This window comes from Canis lupus, unplaced genomic scaffold (assembly GCF_011100685.1).
Source record: "Canis lupus familiaris isolate Mischka breed German Shepherd unplaced genomic scaffold, alternate assembly UU_Cfam_GSD_1.0 chrUn_S426H587, whole genome shotgun sequence".
NCBI classification, from domain to species: domain Eukaryota; kingdom Metazoa; phylum Chordata; class Mammalia; order Carnivora; family Canidae; genus Canis; species Canis lupus.
The window spans coordinates 2,754-26,621 of NW_023331356.1; the positions used below are offsets into that span (position 1 = coordinate 2,754).

At 37.5% G+C, this 23,868-nt stretch overlaps 1 pseudogene; it reads left to right on the plus strand.

The window, feature by feature from the left end:
* The first annotated feature begins 2,422 nt into the window (after positions 1-2,422).
* LOC119879208 lies at positions 2,423-3,381 on the plus strand (annotated as a pseudogene).
* The last annotated feature ends 20,487 nt before the right edge of the window (positions 3,382-23,868 follow it).

Below are 23,868 nucleotides of genomic sequence, written 5' to 3' on the forward strand. Positions count from 1 at the left end.
TTTTCTGACATTAAATATTTTTATTTTATTTTAAAAAATATTTTATGTATTTATTTGAGAGAGAAACAGTGAGCAAAAAGAGAAAGCACAAGCCATGGGGAGAGGGAGAGGGAGAAGCAGATTCCCCACTGAGCAGGGAGCCCGGGGTGAGGTTCAATCCCATGACCCTGAGATCATGAACTGAGCCAAAGATATATGCTTAACAAACTGAGTCACAAAGATGGTCCTGTTTTATTTTTTAAAGATTTCATTTATTTATTTTAAGAAAGAAGGAGTGTGAGTAGGGAGAGGGACAGAAAGAATCTCAAGCAGATTTCATGCTAAGTGCAGAGCCCCATGTGGGGTTCAATCTCATGATCCTGAAATCATGACCTGAGTTGAAATCAAGAGTCAAACGCTCAACTGACTGAACTACCCAGGCATCCCTTATTTTTTTAATGCTAAAATTTAAAAGCCCTTGCCAATAATCCTATACTCTAGAATGCTGAAGGAGTAGGTAACACTGCAAACGATTTAGACATCTTAATATAAATATTCAGTACTTAATACAAATATCCAACAAATGTGGATCTCACGGCAAAATAAAATTATCTTTTTATCAAATACTACTTTCATTAGCAGATGGAAGCTGATCTTAGTGAACCATTTAAAAACAGTAAAATAAACTAAACACACCTACTGACATAGTCTATAAGTATGAGCATAGTCTATAGTCTTCTCAGCATATCAGTTTCCATGAGAAATTAATTGCTATATATGTAATATATATGCTTACATATATTACAACAGATACATATATATTACAACTGATATATTTATTTATATATACATATATGTATATCACCTATTCACTTATGTATTTATTTAATTATATATATATTTGTATGGAATAAGCAAATAAAAATAAACATACACACTTATTCAAGTTGTTTGGGACTACAGAAATTGTGAAGTCTAAATTTTAAATATATGAATATATAAATATATGAATAGATGCTAAACCATATGAAGTAATGCATCTTGCACCATAAGACAATAATGGTCACAGCTATTTTTACATAGATCCTACCCAATAACTAAACATTGGTATGAACACTTTAGACTAAAGTATACATGTTTATCAGTAACTAGTCATGTTCTAATCACTTTGTTATTTTCCCTCAATCCTTACTACAGCTGAGCTAAAAAATTGTTTATCTTGGTTTTACACAGAGTGGACAGAGAAACAGTGAGTAAAGAGCAGGGGGGTTGGGTCTATGGTTGCATTTGGGCTGAGATTCTAAACATCTCACCTAAAGTCCCATAGGTCTCCAAAAGTTCATTCATGTGTGAGAAACCTGACTTTTTCTTGGTTGGGTGCATTCCTCACTCTACAAAACCACAAAAACTTCACAGGAAAGCTTGCTTCTCTGGGTAAAAGAATCTCTAATATTTGATATTATGTATAATTTAGTTTCAAAATCTTTCTTACCTGGAATAAACCTCTAAGAATTTTAAAAATATTCTTGTTGGTAAACAAAGCATTGATGTTAAATCAATTTAGACTTGTATAATGAAAACTGTAGAATTATATTGTTTATCTATTTTTCAATAATTCAATGATTTGACTTGTTGGCTTAAGTTTGTCAGGTTTAATCCGATTGGTAGTGAAATGAAAAGACAGGCCAGGCAAAAGTTGGAAGAAACAGGCTTTTAATGGGACGCGCTCTTGGGCAAGGTTCCGAGGCCCTGCAAAGGAGTGAAGCTGGGAAAGTCTCAGGGCCAGGAAGTCACGTGCAGGGGAGTACAAGTGGGCTTTTTTAAGGGGGAGGGGTAAGGGTTGGTGTCTGTATGGGGTGATAGGTATTAAGGCATGTTAGTGGCGGAATTGGTATGGGGCGATAACTGCTTATGCCCTTATATGGGGTCTGATACGGTTCAGATTTCCTGCATAGGTCCTGTCTTCCCCTGATAATATGTCCTTGGGAAGTCTGCTGGTGGTGGGAAAGTTCTGAGGCAGGGATAACAAGATAGAGGATCCACTGCCATTTTGTTGGTGCCTCCTGATCCCCCTTGATCCCGCTAGCCCAACAAAGTTTACCTTTTGTAAATTCCCAATATATGTTTATGTATGACACTGTCTGTTATGAGGAAATGTCATGACCTGAATTGTGTCAACTTCAATATTAATAACCAATTATTCTGACCCACAGTTGTAATTTTTTAGTTTTATGATAGATTCACAATAAGTTCTGATTAATAATCCTCAATCTATAGGCCCATAGGACTTTCTCTTTTTTACACAAGTAGGTGTGCACAAACACAAAATTCTCAGTATTTCTTAAATCATTTCAGGTATTTGTATTCCATGAGTGATCCATTGCCTGCAAAGCTTTCACTGGTGAACTTGAGGTCTAGATGAACTGGGCTTAGATGAACCCTCATGGACAACAAAACTTGGATGATCAGTGACAGTGGACAATCTGATTTCATCCTGGTGGGAATTTTCAGTCAGTCAAAACACCCAACTTTTCTCTGTGTGATCATTTTTATTGTTTTCTTGTTGGTATTGTCTGGAAACTCTCTCCTGATATTTCTGATATACTCTGATGCTCACCTCCACACTCCCATGTTTTTTCATCAGCCAGTTGTCTCTCATGGATGTAATGTACATTTCCATCACTGTACCCAAAATGCTTATGAACCAGGTTTTGAGTATGAATAAGATCTCAACCCTAGAATGTGGGATGCAAATGTTTCTCTATGTAACACTAGGAGGTTCAGAATGTTTTCTTCTAGCCACCATGGCTTATGATCGCTATGTAGCCATCTGCCATCCTCTTCATTACCCTGTCCTCATGAACCATAGATTGTGTCTTCTACTGGCATCTGGCTGCTGGTTTCTGGGATCTGTGGATGGATTCATGCTCACGTCCATCACCATGACCTTCCCCTTCTGCAGAACTCGAGAGATCCATCATTTCTTCTGTGAAGTCCCTGCCATAGTGAAGCTTTCTTGCTCAGATACTTCCCTCTATGAGACGTCATGTACCTGTGCTTGTGTCCTCATGCTTCTTATCCCTGTAGCAGTCATTTTCAAGGCTCTTATTCTTTCATCCTTTCACCATTCACAGGATAAACTCAGCAAAAAGCCAGAAATCCTTGCCACGTGTTTCCTCCCATATGACGGTGGTCATTCTCTTTTATGGGGCTGGAGTCTACAACCTATATGCTTCCAGTTTTTACCACACCCCTGAAAAAGACATATGGTGTCTGTCTTTTATACCATACTTACTCCATTGCTAAACCCTTTAATCTATAGTCTGAGGAATAAAGATGTCACAGAAGCTTTAAAGAAAAATGGTGAATGTAGGACCTGTCTTTCAAGAAATTATAAAATAGAAAATTAATATTTTATTCTGTTTTTTCTTCTCTCTAACATTGGAACTTAGGAATCTTATGCCAATGATTCTTTAGGGAATACCTTAGTACATAAATAAAATTTCTTGGGACCTCATACCATGGTATCTTATATCATATTCACAACTACTTAACGAATTTCTCTAATGTACTACAATTATCTTTGATTATAAATCTCCATTCAAAATGTATTGTACTATGCTAATATTTTGAGGTAAAATAAGTTTATAACTGTACTCTTATTATATAGAAGAATACTTACATTAAATATATAATGAATTATTTACAGGATAAAGATCATTTGGAGGTAAGAAATTTTCTCAAATAAAAGAGAGGAAAAGGAGATAGAGACGGAGAGAGAAAGGGAGGGAAGGCAGAAGGGAGAGAGAGAGAAATTCAGATTGACAGAAAAGTGATAAAGCAGAGTAGGTACAGTGTTAACAACAAAGAGTCTAGGTAAAGGGTATAGGATGTTCTTTGTACCACTCTTATTCATGCTTCATTTCCACAAATTAAATTAAGTCCAAGTAAATAGATAAGATAGTCTTTCTGTCACACATGCTTTTTTTAGGATTTTAGTCTTAGTTTTTTTTTTTTTTTCATACTCTAAAGTGATGCAAAAAGCCTTCAGAGAACAAAAGCTACATAGAGTAACCTGAAGCAGCTTACACTGAGCTTGGCCCCCTGACAGTATGCCTAGGTAAAGACAGCTTACAATCAGTGGAACCAGCTCCTCCCACAGACAGACAGCAACATCTGTTGAACCAAGTTTATGGATCACTAAAAAGCTTATGCACTATGGGAAAATAGTGTATAGAATTTGAGGGGTTTTTTATGAGGTTTAGTTTGTCATTTAAATTTTTCTTTTTCTTTTTTGCTTTTCAAACTAGTTCTCATTTTATCAATTCTTTGTTTTTAAATCTTTTTAAATTTTCATTCTTACGTTATATTTATAGGCATTCTTCATTTTGGCTTCTTTTCATTGAGATATATCTGTATCCATCTATATATAGATATATATCTATATCTATCTTAATATATCTATATATTTATATCTATCTATCTATCTATCTATATTTCATTTCATTTCCTTTCTTTACAATTTTGGGATTTAATGTCTTCTACCAAACAAACCAAAATACATCTAGCACCAAATGACTCCCCTGTTTTATCCATGTGTAAGAATAAATTATATCTTTTTCCCTTTTTAAAATTTTCTTTTTTGGTTTCTGATCCCTTTGGATTTGTCTAGTGTGTATTTTGCTGAGGTCATGGATGATATTTTTTTATTTTGTTCTCTCATTCATCTATTCTTTGGAGAAAAGACTAGAATAAGACATTCAGAGCAAAGAAAAGAACAAGAGGTAATATGGTATATTATGTATCTAATCAATATAGATATAAGTTAAATGACAGAAATTGAATTCAGAAAATGATTACAACCCTGATTTTAAAAAAGGAAAAACAAAGACACTAGGGAACTACCTTAGTACATAAATAAAATCTTGGGATCTCTGGGTGGCTCAGCAGTTTGATGCCTGCCTTCTGCTCAGGTTGTGATCCTGGAGGACCAGGATCGAGTCCTACATCGGGTTCCCTGCATGGAGCCTGCTTCTCCCTCTGCCTGTCTCTCTCTCTTCTGCGTCTGTCATGAATAAATAAAATCTTTTAAAAAAACAAAAAAATCTAATCAAGTCAAAATTAAAAATACTTTAACTGAGGTGCAATCTTAAATGGATATTCTAACAGATTGAGTAAATGAGGCAGACGAGAGAGTCAGTGACATAGAAGACAAAATTATGGATAGGAAGAAGCTGATGAAAAGAGAGGAAAACAACCGATGGACCCATGAGGGTCAAGAGATCAGGGATGCCATAAAGCAAAACAATATTAGAATTATTGGAATCCTAGAGGTAAGAAGAAAGAGATAGAGGCTATAGAAGGTATATTTGAGCAAATCGTAGTTGAGAACTTCCCTAATCTGGGAAGGAACAGGCATTCAAGTCCAGGAAGCACAGAGAACTCCCCTCAAAATCAAGAAAATAATCAATGCACTGAAATATAATAGTGAAGCTAAGAAATGTCAAAGATAAAGAGAAATCCTGAAGTGGTTTGAGGTAAGAGGTCCTTAATGTACAAGGGTAGAAACATTAGTTTGGCATCACAACTATCCACAGAGACCTGAAGGCCAGGAATGGATTGGTATGATATAATCAGGGTGGTAAATGAAGAACATGCAGCCAAGAATACTTATCTTCAAGATGGTCATTCAGAATAGAAGGAGAGCTAAAGAGCTTCCAGAACAGACAGAAACTGAAAGAATATGTGATCACCAAGCTAGCCCTCCAAGAAATATTAAAGAGGATGTTCTAAGCAAAGAGTCCAAAAATAACAAGCCAGGAAGAAACAGACACACTATAAAGAAAAGTGATGCTACCAGCAATGCAATGGCACTAAATTCATATCTTTTAGTAGTGACTCTGAGTGTAAAAGGCTAATGCTCCAGTCAAAGACAGGGATGTCAGATTGGATAAAAAAGAAAGACCTATCCATATGCTTGTCTACAAGAGACTCATTTAAGACACCTCCAAAATGAAAATGAGGAGGTGAAGGACCATTATCATGCTATTGGGACCATTATAAGAAAGCGAGGTAACAATTCTCATATCAGACAAATTAAATTTTAAATCAAAGACTGTAGTAAGGAATGAAGATGGACACTATATCATACTTAAGGATCTATCCAACAAGATCTAACATTATAAATATTTATGCTTCCAATATGAGAACAGCCAATTATACAAACCAAATAATAACCAAAATAAAACACATTGATAATAATATAATAATAGTAGGGGACTATAACACCCAACTCACAACAATAAAAGATCATTTAAGCAGAAAATCAACAAGGAAAGAGGCCTTTGAATGACACACTGGACCAGATGGACTTGACTTATATATACAAAACAATCCATCTTAAAGCAATACACATTCTTCTCGAGTGCACATGGAACATTCTCCAGAATACATCCATTTCTTCCAGATTGCCTAATTTGTTGGCACATAGTTGCTCATAATACATTATTAAAATTGTTCGTATTTCCTTGGTGTTGGTTATGATTTGTCTTCATTCATTCATGATTTTATTAGCTTGGTTCTCTTTTCTTCTTTTCTTTTCTTTTCTTTTCTTTTCTTTTCTTTTCTTTTCTTTTCTTCTTTTCTTTTCTTTTCTTTTCTTTTCTTTTCTTTTCTTCTTAATAAGGCTGGCTAAGGACTTATCTATGTTATTCTTTCAAAGAACAAGCTCTAGGTTCATTGATCTGTTCCACTGTCCTTCTGGTGTCTATATCATTGAGTTCTGCTCCAATCCTTATTATGTATCTTCTCCTGCTTGGCTTAGGCTTCATTTGCTTTTCTTTCTCCATCTCCTTTAGGTGTAAGGTTAGCTTGTATATCTGAGATTTCTCTGATATTTTGAGAGAGGCTTGTATGAAATGTACTTCCCTCATAGGACCACCTTTTGCTGTATCCCAAAGGTTTTGAACAGTTGTACTTTCATTTTCATTAGTTTGCATGAATCTTTTAAATTCTTCTCTAATTTGCTGATTGAACCATTCATCTTTTAGTAGGATGCCCTTTAACCTCCAAGTGTTTGAGTTATTTCCAAATTTTCTCTTATTATTGAATTCAAGTTTCAAAGCAATTGTGGTCTGAAAATATGCAGGGAATAATCCCAATTTTTTGGTATCAGTTGAAATCTGATTTGAGACCCAGTATGTGGTCTATTCTGAAGAAAACTCAATGTTCACTTGAGAAGAATGTGTATTCTGTTGCATTAGGATGGAATGGTCTATATATATCTGTGAAGTCCCTCTAGTCAGTGTGTCATTTCAAAGCCCTTTTTCTTGTTGATCTGTTTGGATGATCTGTCCATTGCTGTGAATGGGGTTATTGAAGTATCCTACTATTATTTATTAGTATCAATGTATTTCTTTACTTTGGTTATAATTGGTTGATATAATTAGCTGCTTCCAGATTGGAAGCATAATATGTATAATGGCTAGGTATTCTGTTGGACTGATCCTTTCTGCATGATATAGTGCCCCTCTTCATCTCTTATTAGAGTCTTTGGTTTAGAATCTAATTTGTCTGATATGAGGATTGCTACCCTAGCTTTCTTCGGGGTCCATTACATGGTAAATTATTCTACATGCTCTCATTTTCCGTCTGAAAGTATCTTTCTGTCAAAAATGAGTCTTTTATACACAGCATATGGATGGGGTTTTGCTTTTATATCTGGTTTGATACCCTGTGTCTTTGGAGCATTTAGCCCATTTATATTCAGAATAACTATTGAAAGATATGAATTTCGTGACCTTGTATTACCCATATGGTCCCTGTTACTGCAGATTCTCTCTATTCCTTTGGGCTCCCTCTTCACTTACAGGGCTCCCCTCCTTAATATTTCTGCAGGACTGGATTTGTGCTCACATACTGTTTCAGTTCTGTCTCTCCTAGAAGCTCTTTATCTCTCCTTCTATTCTTAATGACAGCCTTGTTGGATAAAGTATTTGTGGCTTCATATTTTTCTCATTGAATGCCCTAAATATATCATGCCAATCCTTTATGTCCTGCCTGGTATCTGTGAATAAGTCTGCTGTTTAATATGGTATTTCACCTCTGTATGTTAGGAATCTCTTGTCTCAAGTTACCTTCAGGATTTTCTCTTTATCTCTGAATTTGTAAATTTTGCTATTATACATCAGGATGTTGATCTATTTTTATTTATTTTGAGAGGGGTCCTCTCTACCTCTGGGTATGCATACCTGTTTCCTTCCTCAAATTATGGAAGTTCTCAGCTATGATTTGCTCAAATATACCTTCTGCACCCCCCATGCACCCTCAGGAATTTCAATAATATGGATTTTTTTTAATTTTTATTTATTTATGATAGTCACAGAGAGAGAGAGAGAGAGGCAGAGACACAGGCAGAGGGAGAAGAAGCAGGCTCCATGCACCGAGAGCCCGACGTGGGATTCGATACCGGGTCTCCAGGATCGCGCCCTGGGCCAAAGGCAGGCGGCCAAACCGCTGCGCCACCAGGGATCCCTAATATGGATTTTTTTTTTTCAAACTATTGCTTATCTCTCAGAGCCTCTCCTTATGGGCTCTTAGTTGTTTTTCTCTCTTTTCCTCCACTTTCTTTCCATCAACTTGCCTTCTATGTTACTTACTCTCTCTTCCGCCTCATTTACCCTAGGAGTTAGAGCATCCAATTTAGATTTGACTTCTGTTGGAGTGCTTTTAATCTCAGGCCTGATTTGACCTCATTTCTGCACTGGGATTCTCTAGTGATGCTCTATGTTTTTTTTAAAAATCCAATTAGTAACTTTATAATTGCTATCCTGAACTACATCTACATCTCTGACATCTTACTTAAATCCATATCCATTATATCTGTGGCAGAAAGTATTACCTCTCATTCCTTCTTTTGTTGTGAATTCCTCCTACTAGTCATTTTTTCCCATGTAAAATGGCTGTTAGAGTGAGCAGAGTCAAAAATATAACCATGACCCAAAAAAAGTACACACAGGAAAATTCCAAAGAAATGAAGAACCAGAAAATAAAAGGTAAAAGATGAAGATAAAGAAAAGCAAGAGAGAGAGAAAAAAAATGGGAGGATGAATGAAGAAAGGAGAGAGAAATATAATCTCACACAGCGTAAAAAAGGTGATCCACGTGTCCTGATTGTATTTTGGTCTGTTTTTTAAAAGACTCTAAATTCCAAAATTGATTCATTTAAAAGAAGCCAAAACTGTAAGACATATCTATAGTATGTAATTGCAAAAATATGAACTTTAAAGAAAAAAGACATTAAACCATAGAGTTAATAAAGTAAGAAACTATTTGAAATGAGAAAAAAGAAAAAGTGGAAAATTTTGAACTGAAAGATGAATCATAAGAAAATTAAACCTCAAGTTCTATATTCTATTTTCCCCAACCCTGGAGCTTTCCAGAGCGGTTGGTCAATCAGCTTGCTGTCCCCCTGTTCTTCCAGCTGGTCTTGGGGAGAGGCCTGCTGCTCTGATTCTCAGGTGTCTGTGCCTGGGTGGAGTTGCACTGCCCCTTGCCAGGGGGCCAGGCTCAGTGTAATCTGTTTGCTCTGTGAGGTTTGTGTTCTCTAGAGGCTTTCTGCCCCTCTTTAGAGGGTGAAAACAAAAATGTCCACACCCAGATCTCCAGCCCTGGGGCTGAGAAGTTGTGGTGTTTGCTAAGTTCTGCAGACTCCTGTGGAACCTGCACACTCACATGCTGCCTCAGGGCAGGAAGAGGGACACTGATTTGTGCAACTTGTAGGGTTCCAGCAGGGGTAGCTTTCACCCACTCATGGGCACACCCCATCTCACCCTTCCCAACAGAAACAGAGGATTGTCCATTTATGTTCCTTGCAGGGCCCTGGCATGGAGATCATTCATCTGGTCAAGTGTACACCCACTTCAACCTGATACCAAAGGAAGATGGAGGGTTGCTGAGTTCCAGCCCTTTGCAGGGACCTACACAGAGAATGGTCAACTGATCAGGCCTTGGTTTGAGGTTTACAGCAAAACAAGGTGAGACTTTTCCTGGGCTTGCTGACCTAAACCTGTTTCCTCACTCCAGTGCTTGGGAACTCTGCCAGGTTAGACACCCTTGTTCTTTCTGTACCTCTGGGAATATTGAGACCCCACTATCCTACTCATGATTCTGCCCTGCTTTACCACTGAGGACCTTTCAGGCAGGGAAGTTTCTCCAGGTCCTAATTTTGAGCTCTAGAACTGTATCACTTTCCCATAGCCACATTACAAAGTCTTCCTCCACCTGCCATTTTTCTTCTGATATATTCCTTGCATTTTTCTTCTCACTCCTACCTTATGAAATAGTCATTTTTCTATTTGTGAGTTCCAACCATTCTTTCCTTACATCTCCGGTTGAATTGAAAGATGTTTAGTTTGGTTTGAATAGCTATTCTGTTAAATTAAGGGGACTGGATCAAACAAGTACCCTTACTTTTACTTCATTTTGCCTAACTCTTAAATATTTCCTAGATAATATAAACCTGAAAAAAAGATTTAGTTCCTATCTTTCTGGATAGAAAGAGGCCAGTTCAGTAGGCCAATTCATTTTTTTTTTATTGGAGGGGGAAGAAAATTCTAAAATTTATTCTCCAACAAGACAGATAGCATCAACAGTTAAAACTACAGGGCTTTCTTCTTCTCAGATCATATGTTCACATGAGCATTATTTGCCTAACAGTGAGAAAGCCTCCAGTGTGCTCTCTGTAACAATATCCACTTCACAGTGTAAACAGGTACTAGCATGTGTTTAACTTACAATTCAGGACAAAAACGCACAATGTGGAAAAAAAAAAAAAGGGCGGGGGAGCCTAAAGCAGGTTCAATAATATAGATAAACTCTTGATCTACTTTTCCACAATGAAGGGTCCACTCAGATAATAAATTTTCTTTCTCCTTCCCTGTTCAACCGTTACAACATGTTTCATCATTATATATACAAAAAGAGAGGTGTTAAAAAAAGAATCACAAAAATATCTTAAATGTCCCGTTGCCCCCACCACATATCAATTCAGGCTTAAGACAGGGTGTAGAATGGACAATTCTTATAAGCACTTGCCTTTAAACCAATTACATAGAGCTCTTATACAAATTAATTTCAGCAATGCCATCTGGAGATAAATATAAATATATATAATATATATATATATATATATATATATAATTTTAAAATATTTTAAAATATTTTTGCTTTTTTTCCCCACCATCAGTATTAGGTGATTGTGGTCTGTGTGTACGTATCAACAACATGATAATATATGTAACTTTAAGGGACAGAGAAAGAATACAAATTTTCTCCAAGAAAAATCTTGTTTTCCTAAGGTCAATAATTTACAAGCCATTTGAGACAGACAGGGAAGGTTTGTGGATTGGTAAAGAAACAGGTACATTTTGAATTGTCTTGAGAGCTGCATTCCTATTTTTGTAAGATTTGTAAGATAAGGATGACATTTCCTTTCAGTTCTTCAAATTGTGTTTTAACTTAAATGGTTTCAAAATTTATTTACCCAACTACATTATCTTCTATTTGCTTATTTCCTTCTGACTATGTAGTTTTAATTCTAAATATTTTGGAAGTATTTAAAAAATCCTTGGGTGTAAGAGATGTCCCCTGAAAGGGCGCGAGGTCCAGAGCCACTTTCAATAATAGCCATTATAGCCATATATATATATAATCTGTATATATATATATATATAAAATCTCCAAACAAAAACCAATCTTCATGCCTCAGACAGGAAGAAAGCTAAGCCCAGCTACACAAAATAAGATAATGTAGGAGACAATAGTTATTGCTGAGAGAGAAAGTTTCAAATAGCAATAGGTCTGGACTTTAAAAGAGAACATAAATTTTATTTTCCTGTCTAGAAATATAGATGGAGGATTTAAAAGGATTTTAAAATATGTAAAAGTTGAAAAGGAATGTTCACCTTTTCCTGGCTTCCACCAGTTTTTCTGAGATACCTTTGTCAGGTTCTACTATCCACAGTGTTTACCCTGAGCTGTTTTAAAAGAATAATGTAGGACTTTATCAGAATATCCTTGCTTTATCAGATCTCAGAGGGGCCCATCAAAGGACCTTCTTCTGAAGATAGATACAGAAATGTGTCTATAAGGCCCATAACATGGTGGGCTCCTGTTTATAGTTATGTTGTCCTTTCAGCATGGAAAAACAATTCTTTTTATTTAAGATTTTTTAAATTTATTCATGAGAGAAAGAGAGAGGCAGAGACATAGGCAGAGGGAGAAGCAGGCTCCATGCAGGGAGTCTGATGTGGGACTGGATCCTAGGACTCCAAGATTATGCCCCGGGCTGAAGGTAGGTGCCAAACCGCTGAGCCACCCAGAGATCCATGGAAAAACAATTCAATCTAGACTGAGTACTCAGAGGAGGATAGAGGGAGCAGTAGGAGTTAAACTGTCTCCAGCTAGACTTGACCTTTACTGCTCACTTGTTTGTACTCACCAATATTTACCCCACATTTTTTTCTTAAGCTCTGTTCTTTCTAGGATATCTCTTAACACAAGAAATGGAAAGTGGAGCTACCCCTGGCATGATAACCATTGTCTTGACAAGCTCCCCCGCCAGCCCAGACCAACCTAGACCAGTTTGAGTTGAACTCCTAACTCCTGCCTGTGCATATGGACTGTGAATGCCTTCTATAATGACCTACAACTACCTTTACCTCATTATAATACTAAAATGTCCACCCAAGAAAGAACACCAATATACATAATGTACAATGTGTGTATAGTCCTGTTTATTTAGGAAGTGTGGGTGACCTTAGGGCTACTTCTGTATAATACAGGGCTTCCCTATCTAATTATTCATCTTAACACTAAATAAAAGGAACCCAATCACCCTTGCTCAGAGAGTTATGGCTTTGGAAATTATTTTCTGTCATCTCCTTATTTGCTGCAAATAAAATTTTCTTTGTACAACAACTCAACCTGATGTAGATTCTAACTCATCAAGAAGGAAATCCATGGGCAGCCCCGGTGGCGCAGCGGTTTAGTGCCGCCTGCAGCCCGGGGCCTGATCCTGGAGACCTGGATCTTTAAAAACTAAGGAAATCCATGTTGGTTTAGTTACAGCATCAGTCTTATAATCACTTGTTTTAGGTACCTCTTGCATCTTTAATTTTTCATTAACGTTTTCCAATGAATTTGACAAAATTGCTTTGGAATTTTGAAATCTTTTGGAGTAATCTGTTGCCAATTGAAACAGGCATCTCATTCTGTTTAATTTAGGAACTATTGCTTTCAAATGCACCTCTTAAATGATCTTAGCTATTCAGAACATTCCCTATAATCACCATTATAATTATAACTTGCTTTTAGTAAGATTTTTGCAATTTTACTAGATAATCTGCAACTTCTGGGACTAGTTCTTAGACATAAAATAATCAGGTGTGCCAGAAGTTGGCAATGCTCAGTTCTTGAGAATTTAAAGAATTACTTTAGCCAAATTTTTTGTTTTCTTGAGGCTAAACTAATACCTAAAGGAATGTACCCCTGGATTGGAGTTTGAAATTTTTTTTAATGATTTTATTTATTTATTCATGAGAGACACACACAGAGAGAGGCAGAGACACAGGCAGAGGGAGAAGCAGGCTCCATGCAGGTAGCCTGAAAATGTTTTATAGTACATTATTTCACAAAAGATTTCTGACATTGGCAAGTAACTTAGGGTCAGTCTAACCCATTTCATGGCCAACTTATTCATCACAGTAGTATTCCTGAGGTAGTGAGCACACTAACAGCCATTAAATACTTGGCCTATGCCTAACCAATTTTTGTAGCTTTCTGACCTGTGACTTCCCCATTAGCAATAATCTTCACCTACACAAATCAAGACTAACAAATATGTGCATCGTAATGTATCATCAGTAACCAACAAATGTTAATGTGTCCTGGCCACAAGAAGGCCTTCTATACACCATCGATAATTCCTATTGAACCTTGAGTTAGGCAAGCAGTTGGACCAGCAAACCACAAGGAATGGGGACTGTGGACTAATCCCAAACACAATGGAGAACTACAGTTACCACTAATAGTTCTCAGCATTCAAGCCAAGATATAACTAAAGTGTGGTGTTTTTCACCAGAAGAATTGTCATCTGGGGAACCTGGGTGGCTCAGTGGTTGTGTGTCTCCCTTCAGCTCACGTCATGATCCCAGGATCCTGAGATCGAGTCCCACATCAGACTTTGCACAGGGACCCTGCTTCTCCCTCTGCCTAAGTCTTTGCCTCTCTCTGTATGTAAATAAATAAATAAATAAATAAATAAATAAATATCTGAAAGGCTAGGGGCTTGGCCTGCAACCAACACTTCTGCAAGCTCAGCTGGGCTCAGAGCAAATCTGCCAGCTCAATTTAGTTCTGGGTAAGTGTGCCAGCTCAATTAGGTCTAGGCATAACCATCCAACAGCTTCAGCTTCTCTGCCCTGTAAAGAAAAGCAAATTAGATCAGGAGCTCAAATGCAAAAAAAGTGGAGCTTAGCACTGAAAATAGCTTACAGCCCTTATAAATATTGAGAAAGATTTTAAGTTCAAAGAGTTTACAGGGAACCACATCTGTGGTTTCTTGGTGTACCTGAATGGCATTGAAAGTTCCCTCCAGATTCTTTTGCTATGACAAAATCTTTTAAAAAATAAAATTGAGCAAACCTAAAAAACTAAATAAATCTGAAGACCCTATATGATTTAAAGATTCAGGAATCAGTCATCATCCTATCTAGCAAGCAAAGTGGAGTTCCAAAGGGCTAAGTGAACAAAAATGGTTTTTAAAGGAAGGACAAGGAAGTCATAAAAATAAAACAAATATTATTTCAGGTGAGGTCAACTTCCTGTGGGTGCAAGAGTTTGGTAACTTGGCCTAAGTTTGGGCCTGTGGTTTCTTTTTAACAGCATAATATTCTTGATTTTATTCCATATACCAAAGAACAGGATGTTATTTTTTTATGACTAAATACTATTCTTTTGTATATACCAACTTTTCTTCACTCATGTATCCATAGATGTACATGCAGGTTATTATACTTAGAATAAATTTAACCAAGAATAAAATAACCATGAAACAAAGACATTGATGAAATAAATTGAAGACACAAATGAGTACAAAGACAACATTTTCATGAATTAGAAAAGCTATCATTGTTAAAATATTCGTACTACCCAAAGCCATTTTTGCAATTAGAGCAATCCCTATTAAATTTCCCATGAGAATTTCTGCAGATATGGAAAAATCAATCCTAAAATGTGAATGGAACTACAAAAGTCCCTGAATAGTCAAACATTTGGAAACACAAAGCTAAACATAATATCTCTTGATTTGAAAATGTTACAAAGCCACAGTAATCAAAACAGCATGGTATTGACATATAATAGAGGTATAGAAGGAAGAGAAGGTGGCAGCTGAGTAGCAGGACCGTAGGTACAGCCCACAAATACAACTAGATAATTATCAAAACGTTATAAGTTCCCCAGAAATCAACCTGAAAACTGACAGAACAAATTTCACAACCAAGGAGAGAGAAAAGGTCACATCAAAGAAGGTAGGAAGTGTTGAGATGTGATTTAGGAGAAAAGTGGACTATGGCTGCTGCAGGTGGAGGGAACTACAGTCACAGAGAAGGGAGAGAGAATGGAGTCCAGAGTCCACAGGGAAACTCACAAGGAGAATATTTCATCAAAGTAATTGGCTGGGAAGACAAGAGGGGCTGATTTTCCTGAGTCCTTGCAACTGGAAGAGCTTAAAAAATGGAGTTTTAAAGGTCAGCAGGGTTGTCTGGGATAGAGCCCTGAAGATGCTGTGCTGCTCTTGGAGAGAAGGCAAGCAGACAACCCCAGGGAGATGGCAAAAAACAGGGATCTGTGAAGGAGGAAAAGTTTATAAAATGGAAAATCTCTTAGCCAGACTTATCAAGAAGAAAAGAGATATATCCAAATAAAATCACAAGTGCAAGAGGATAAATAACAACCAAACCCACAGAAATACAATAGATTATAAGAGAGCATTATGAAAAACTATGTGCAAACAAACTGGACCACCTGGAAGAAATGGGCAAATTCCTAGAAAGATACAAACTACCAAAACTGAAACAGAAAGAAATATAAAACTTGAACAGACCAATAACCAGCAAAGAAATTGAATCAATAATCAAAAATCTCCCAATGAACAAAAATCCAGGGCCAGACAACTTCCCAGGGCAATTGTACCAAACATTTAAAGAAGAGTTAATATCTATTCTTCTCAAACCATTCCAAAAAAAAAAAAAAAAAAGAAAGAAAGAAATGGCAAGAAAACTTCCAGACTCATTCTATGAGGACAGCATGACCCTGATCCCAAAACCAGATAAAGACTCCAGTAAAAAAAATGAAAACTACAGGCCAATATCTCTGATGAACATGAATTAAAAAAATTCTCAATAAAATACTAGTAAATTGAATCCAATAATACATTAAAAGAAGTATCCACTATAATTAAGTGGAATTTATTCCTGGGCTGAAAGGATGGTTCAATATTACCAAATCAATCAATATGATACACCACATTAATAAAAGAAAAGAAAGAAAAAAAAAAGAAAAGGTAAGAACCATATTATTCTTTCAATAGATATAGAAAAAGCATTTGACTAAATACATCCTTTCATGATATAAATCCTCAACAAAGTAGGTTTTGAAGGAACATACCTCAACAAAATAAAGACCATGTATGAAAAACAAATATCTAATATCATCCTCAAGAGTGAAAGATATTGAAGATGGCACAAAGAAATGAAAAAAAATCCCATGCTCATGGATTAGAGGAATAAATATTGTTAACTACCCAATGCAATATACATTTAATGCAATCCCTATAAATATACCAACAGCATTTTTTTACAGAGCTAGAATAAACAACTTTGTCTATTCTACCACAAATAGACAAAGTAATCTTGAAAAAGAAAACTAAAGTTGGAATCATCCGGATTCTGGACTTCAAGTTATATTATGAAGCTATAGTGATCCAAACAGCATGGTATTGGCACAAAAATTGACACATAGATCAGAACAGGGTAGAAAATCCAGAAATGAACCTACAACTATATGGTCAATTAATCTGTGGCAAAGCAGAAAAGACTATCCCAATGGGGAAAATACAGTCTCTTCAATACACAGTGTTGTGAAAACTAGACAGTGACATGCAAAAGAATGAAACTAGATCACCTTCTTATACCATACACAAAAATAAACATAGGGGAAACAGAAGAGATAAGGAGGCAACCCAAGAAACAGGCTTTTAACTATGGAGTTCAAACTGATGGTTACCAGAGAAGAAGTGGGTGGGAGGATTGGTAAAACACATGACTGGAATTTAGGAGTACACTTGAATGATGAGCACTGGGTATTGTATGGCAGTGTTGAATCAGTATATTCTACACCTGAAACTAATATTACACTGTATGTTAACTGGAATTTAACAATCTAAAACAAAAACTTAAAAAAATAAAGGAAAAATAATAATTTAAAGAATTTGTTATTTTAACATAAAGTAAGATGAGGTCCTTCATTTTTCCCTATCTTGTCCTCCCAATTTATATCTTTATAATGATATATTATCTTCAAGAGCTTTATTCAAAAAAAGAAAGCCAAATCCCTCAGTTCATGTATAACAGTCCTGACAGAGTGCTGTAACAAGCTAGGCCAGGAGAAGATAGGTTTCACCTAAAGTTCTGTCTCCACCAATATAAAATATAAAGCTAAGGATAGAGAAAGTCTTATGAAAACCCTAAAGTGGGCCATTGTTTGATTCAGGAATCGAGACTAGAAGACAAAGTCATCAGATCTCAACATAGAGCTGATGCAGAAGTAGACTTGCTCCATGGGAAGGAGCCTTTCATAGGCTGAGCAGGATGACTTCTCCCAGAGACTGGCCTGCCTGTAGGATCAGGTGCAAAAACAGAACTCTGAGGTTTCCTGGCCCAAGCAACCTTCTGAAATACTCTGTATATTTTGAGATACTACACACTAGAAACTCTGGACATATGAGAATACTAAACTGCTCTCAAGATGCTTCTACCTTTGAGTTTACAGTGCTGTCCAGATACACTAAGAGATTCAAGGCCTCTTCCATCTTAACTGGATTTTAAAGTCATGGATAGCTTGGGATGATGCTTAGTTTTACAGTTGCCTTTTAACAAAACTAGTTATTTTGGTGTATAGGAATGTTTCTCAAAACTTTGGTCCAAATTCCTGTTCCCTGTATATATCAATATTTTCTATTGATTTTAATAAACAAAAAATAGACATAAAATTAGAGCAACACTTTAAGTTCTAATTATTTGCTTTTATTTTTTTAATATTTTATTTATTTATTCATGAGAGACACACAGAGAGAAGAGACACAGGTAGAGGGAGAAGCAGGCTCCCTGCAGGAAGCCCAATGCGGGACTGGATCCTGGGACTCCAGGATCACCCCCTGGGCCAAAGGCAGACGCTCAACCACTGGGCCACTCAGGTGTCCTGGTTTTATTATTTTTATTAAAGCAACAACTTCCACAGTTTGGTTATTGTGGACATCGCTGCTAGAAACATCGGGGTGCAGGTGTCCCGGCGTTTCATTGCATCTGTATCTTTGGGGTAAATCCCCAACAGTGCTATTGCTGGGTCATAGGGCAGGTCTATTTTTAACTCTTTGAGGAACCTCCACAAGGTTTTCCAGCGTGGCTGCACCAGTTCACATTCCCAACAGTGTAAGAGGGTTCCCTTTTCTCCACATCCTCTCCAACATTTGTGGTTTCCTTCCTTGTTAATTTTCCCCATTCTCACTGGTGTGAGGTGATATCTCATTGTAGTTTTGATTTGTATTTCCCTGATGGCAAGTGATGCAGAGCATTTTCTCATGTGCATGTTGGCCATGTCTATGTCATCCTCTGTGAGATTTCTGTTCATATCTTTTGCCCATTTCATGATTGGATTGTTTGTTTCTTTGGTGTTGAGTTTAATAAGTTCTTTATAGATCATGGAAACTAGCCCTTTATCTGATACGTCATTTGCCTCGGTGTCCATCGAAAGATGAATGGATAAAGAAGATATGGTTTATGTATACAATGGAATATTACTCAGCCATTAGAAATGACAAATACCCACCATTTGCTTCAACGTGGATGGAACTGGAGGGTATTATGCTGAGTGAAGTAAGTCAATTGGAGAAGGACAAACAGTGTATGTTCTCATTCATTTGGGGAATATAAATAATAGTGAAAGGGAATAGAAGGGAAGGGAGAAGAAATGTGTGGGAAATATCAGAAAGGGAGACACAGCATGAAGACTTCTAACTCTGGGAAATGAACTAGGGGTGGTGGAAGGGGTGGAGGGCGGGGGGTGGGGGTGAATGGGTGACGGGCACTGAGGGGGGCACTTGATGGGATGAGCACTGGGTATTATTCTGTATGTTGGCAAATTGAACACCAATAAAAATAAATTTATTAAAAATAAAATAAAATAAAATAAATAAATAAAATAAAATAAAATGCTGAATGCCTGCCCTTTCCGTAAAAGCTAACATGTATGCCATCATTACTATTTTTTCTATGTATATTTAATACTGTTGGCAATCACAAAATAATTTGTCTCCTCACAGTATCTTTTAAAAACAATTATTTTCTGATGGGATTTTAAGATCTTTATAGAAATCATTTAAATGGCTACATAATGCATTGTGTGGCCATCATCATTCAAAATCCATTTTCCTATTGTTGGACCTATAGCTCTGATTTTTCACTACCATATTTAATCCTATGATGAGCTTTTAAAATAAAGTTTCTTCTTTCTTTGTAGCAGAAAAAAAATAAAGCAACAACTTGCTGAAAAACCTTGGAAATATAAATTGTAATGTTTTATTTAACCATGAAATAAATATACATGCAGTCAGCTGGAAGTCTGGGAAGAAGGAAAGATTCAGGATTCAACAGCCGGCTTAACCCTCTAAAGGCTAGAGCCCATCCTTGCTGCCTTTCATCTTTCTGGAACAGCAGTGTGTATTCTCTGGCTCTGAAATAAAGGCTGTAGCCACCACTTTCTCACAGTCTGCAAACATGGAGAACAGAAACTTGTTTTTTCCTTGGCAAGTATATTAACCTAAGTTAAATGCTTAAGAATATTTGAAATTTCCCCTTCCCTTCACTGGTAGATTTCTCCATGAGAGAATTCCAGTGTTTCAGAGAATGCTTATAGGGACTCGCCCAAGCCCTTTGAAAAACACATGACCAAACAGTCACCATTATGTTTTCCAATATAAATGAGTGTGTTAAAGGAAAAAATATAACAAATATATGCATATGAGTACTGACCTTCATATTTAAGTGTCTTTATATCTGCCTGGATGTTGTCTTAAGTCTTCTATAAGGGACACCTGTCGATTGTCCAGCATGTTCTTCCTATAACTCTTCCTTTTTGTGCCTCTTCTCATCCACGTGGTTGCAAAGAGGCAGCTATGTGAGTATAACATGATTTGTAACATCTCTACAGATTGGAAGATGTAATTATAACTTGAAACATAGCTTCATGTTGAATATTTTGGTAATAAAGACGCTTTTATAGAGCAAATAGTCTAAACAAAATTAATATATATTGTAAGGTTAAACAATGCTTGTATTTGCTTGAACTTTCTTAAAATTTGTTCATTTCAAACTATACGAATGTATGTTTTTTATGAATAATAAATATCTTCAAAAGTATGCCAGGGCCATAATTTATTTCCTTACTTTTGCAGCTGTTGAAACGCTGAAATGTTAGCCACAGAAGTTTGTCAAATAATTTAAAACTGCAAAAATAAACAAAAAACAAATTTAAAAGATGGGATATCCATATATACAATGGAATATAACTCAGCCATAAAAAAGAAAGGAATCTTACCTTTTACAATGATGTGATTGGAGCTGGAGTATATTATGTTAAATGAAATAAGTCAGCCAGAGATAGACAAATACCATGTCATTTCACTCATATGTGGAGTTTAAGAAATGAAACAGAGGAGAATAGAAAAAAAGAGAGAGAAAGGCAAATAAGAAACACATGCTTAAATTTGTAGAACAAACTGATGGTTATCAGAGGGGAAGTCGGTGGAAAGATGAGTTAAATAGTTAATGGTGACTAAGAAGTGCACTTGTGATCAGCACTGGGTGTTGTATGGAAGTGTGAAATCACTATATTGTACACCTGAAACTAATATTATGCTGTATGTTAACTGTATATTAAATAAAAGCATAAAAAATAGACATACACACCAATGGTATATAATATAGAATCCAGAAATAAACGAGATATATATAAGGTCACCTAGTGTCTCAAAAGGCAAGCAAGAATGTTAATTAAGAAAGGATAATTTTGGGAGGGGCAAGATGGTGGAAGAGTGGGGTCCCCAAATCACCTGTCTCCACCAAATTACCTAGATAACCTTCAAATCATCCTGAAAACATACGAATTCGGCCTGAGATTTGAAGAGAGACCAGCTGGAATGCTACAGAGAGAAGAGTTCACGCTTCTATCAAAGTAGGAAGACGGGGAAAAAGAAATAAAGAAACAAAAGGCATCTAGGGGGGAGGGGCCCCGCGAGGAGCCCGGCTGAGGCCAGGGCGAGTGTCCCCAGGACAGAAAAACCCCCTCCCGGAGAAGCAGGAGCTGCACCAAACTTCCCGGGTGGAAAGGTGCTGGCAGGGAGTTGGAGCAGGACCCCAGGAGGGCGGGGATGCCCTCGGGCTCCCTGGGACACTAACAGACACCTGAGCCCCGGGGAGAGTGTGCCGAGCTCCCTAAAGGGCTGCAGCTCAGGCACGGCTGGACCCGGGAGCAGCTCGTTGGGGCTCGGGCGGCGGCTCCGCGGAGGGGGCTGCGGGGCGGGAGCCCGAAACCAACAGCGCAGGCCCCGGAGCTCAGGGCGCCAGACACAGCCCAGGATCCGGCCTCCCCTGGGACAGGCAGAGGCCGGGAGGGCCCAGGACAGCAAGGGAGCTCCTGTCCCGAGCTGAGCAGATCAGCGGCCCCGCCCCGGAGCCTCCAGGCCCTGCAGATGGAGAGCTCTGGGGTTACTGCAGGGGCTGACTCCAGGGCTCCAGAGCTGGCAGCCGCCACTGCGGTTGTTCCTCCTGGGGCCTCACGGGGTAAACAGCGCCCACTGAGCCCTGCGCCAGGCAGGGGCCAGAGCAGCTCCCCCAAGTGCTTACACCTGAAAATCAGCACAACAGGCCCCTCCCCCAGAAGGCCAGCTAGACAGACAAGTTCCAGGGGGAAGTCAATGGACTTAAAGTATACAGAATCAGAAGATACGCCCTCGTGTTTTTTTTGTTTGTTTGTTTGTTTTGTTTTGTTTTGTTTGCTTTTTGATTTGTTTCCTCCGCCCACCCTTTTTTTTCTTTCTTTTTCTTTCTCTTTTTCTTCTTTTTTTCTTTTTATTCTTCCTTTTTTTCTTTCTCTTTTCTTTCCTTCTTTCTCTCCTCTCTTTTTCTCCTTTTCCCAATACAACTTGCTTTTGACCACTCTGCACTGAGCAAAATGACTAGAAGGAAAACCTCACCTCAAAAGAAAGAATCAGAAACAGTCCTCTCTCCCACAGAGTTACAAAATCTGGATTACAATTCAATGTCAGAAAGCCAATTCAGAAGCACTATTATACAGCTACTGGTGGCTCTAGAAAAAAGCATAAAGGACTAAAAAGACTTCATGACTGCAGAATTTAGATCCAATCAGGCAGAAATTAAAAATCAATTGAATGAGATGCAATCCAAACTAGAAGTCCTAACAACAAGGCTTAACGAGGTGGAAGAACTAGTGAGTGACATAGAAGACAAGTTGATGGCAAAGAGGGAAACTGAGGAAAAAAGAGACAGACAATTAAAAGACCATGAAGACAGATTAAAGGAAGTAAAAAACGGCCTGAGGAAGAAAAACCTATGTGTAATTGGGGTTCCCGAGGGCGCCGAAAGGGACAGAGGTCCAGAATATGTATTTGAACAAATCCTAGCTGAAAACTTTCCTAATCTGCGAAGGGAAACAGGCATTCAGAACCAGGAAATAGAGAGATCCACCCCTAAAATTAATAAAAACCGTTCAACACCTCGACATTTAATAGTTAAACTTGCAAATTCCAAAGATAAAGAGAAGATCCTTAAAGCAGCAAGAGACAAGAAATCCCTGACTTTAATGGGGAGGAATATTAGGGTAATAGCAGACCTCTCCACAGAGACCTGGCAGGCCAGAAAGGGCTGGCAGGATATATTCAGGGTCCTAAATGAGAAGAACATGCAACCAAGAATACTTTACCAGCAAGGCTCTCATTCAAAATGGAAGGAGAGATAAAAAGCTTCCAAGACAGGCAGGAACTGAAAGAATATGTGACCTCCAAACCAGCTGTGCAAGAAATTTTAAGGGGAACTATTAAAATTCCCCTTTAAGAAGAAGTTCAGTGCAACGATCCACAAAAACAAGGACTGAATAGATATCATGATGACACTAAACTCATATCTGTCAATAGTAACTCTGAACGTGAATGGGCTTAATGACCCCATCAAAAGGCGCAGGGTTTCAGACTTGGATAAAAAAGCAGGACCCATCTATTTGCTGTCTAAAAGAGACTCATTTTAGACAGAAGGACACCTACAGCCTGAAAATAAAAGGTTGGAGAACCATGTAACATTCCAGTGGTCCTCAAAAGAAACCAGGTGTAGGCATCCTTATATCAGATAAACTAAAATTTACCCGAAGACTGTAGTGAGAGATGAAGAGGGACACTATCTCATACTTAAAGGATCTATCGAACAAGAGGACTTAACAATCCTCAATATATATGCCCCGAATGTAGGAGCTGCCAAATAT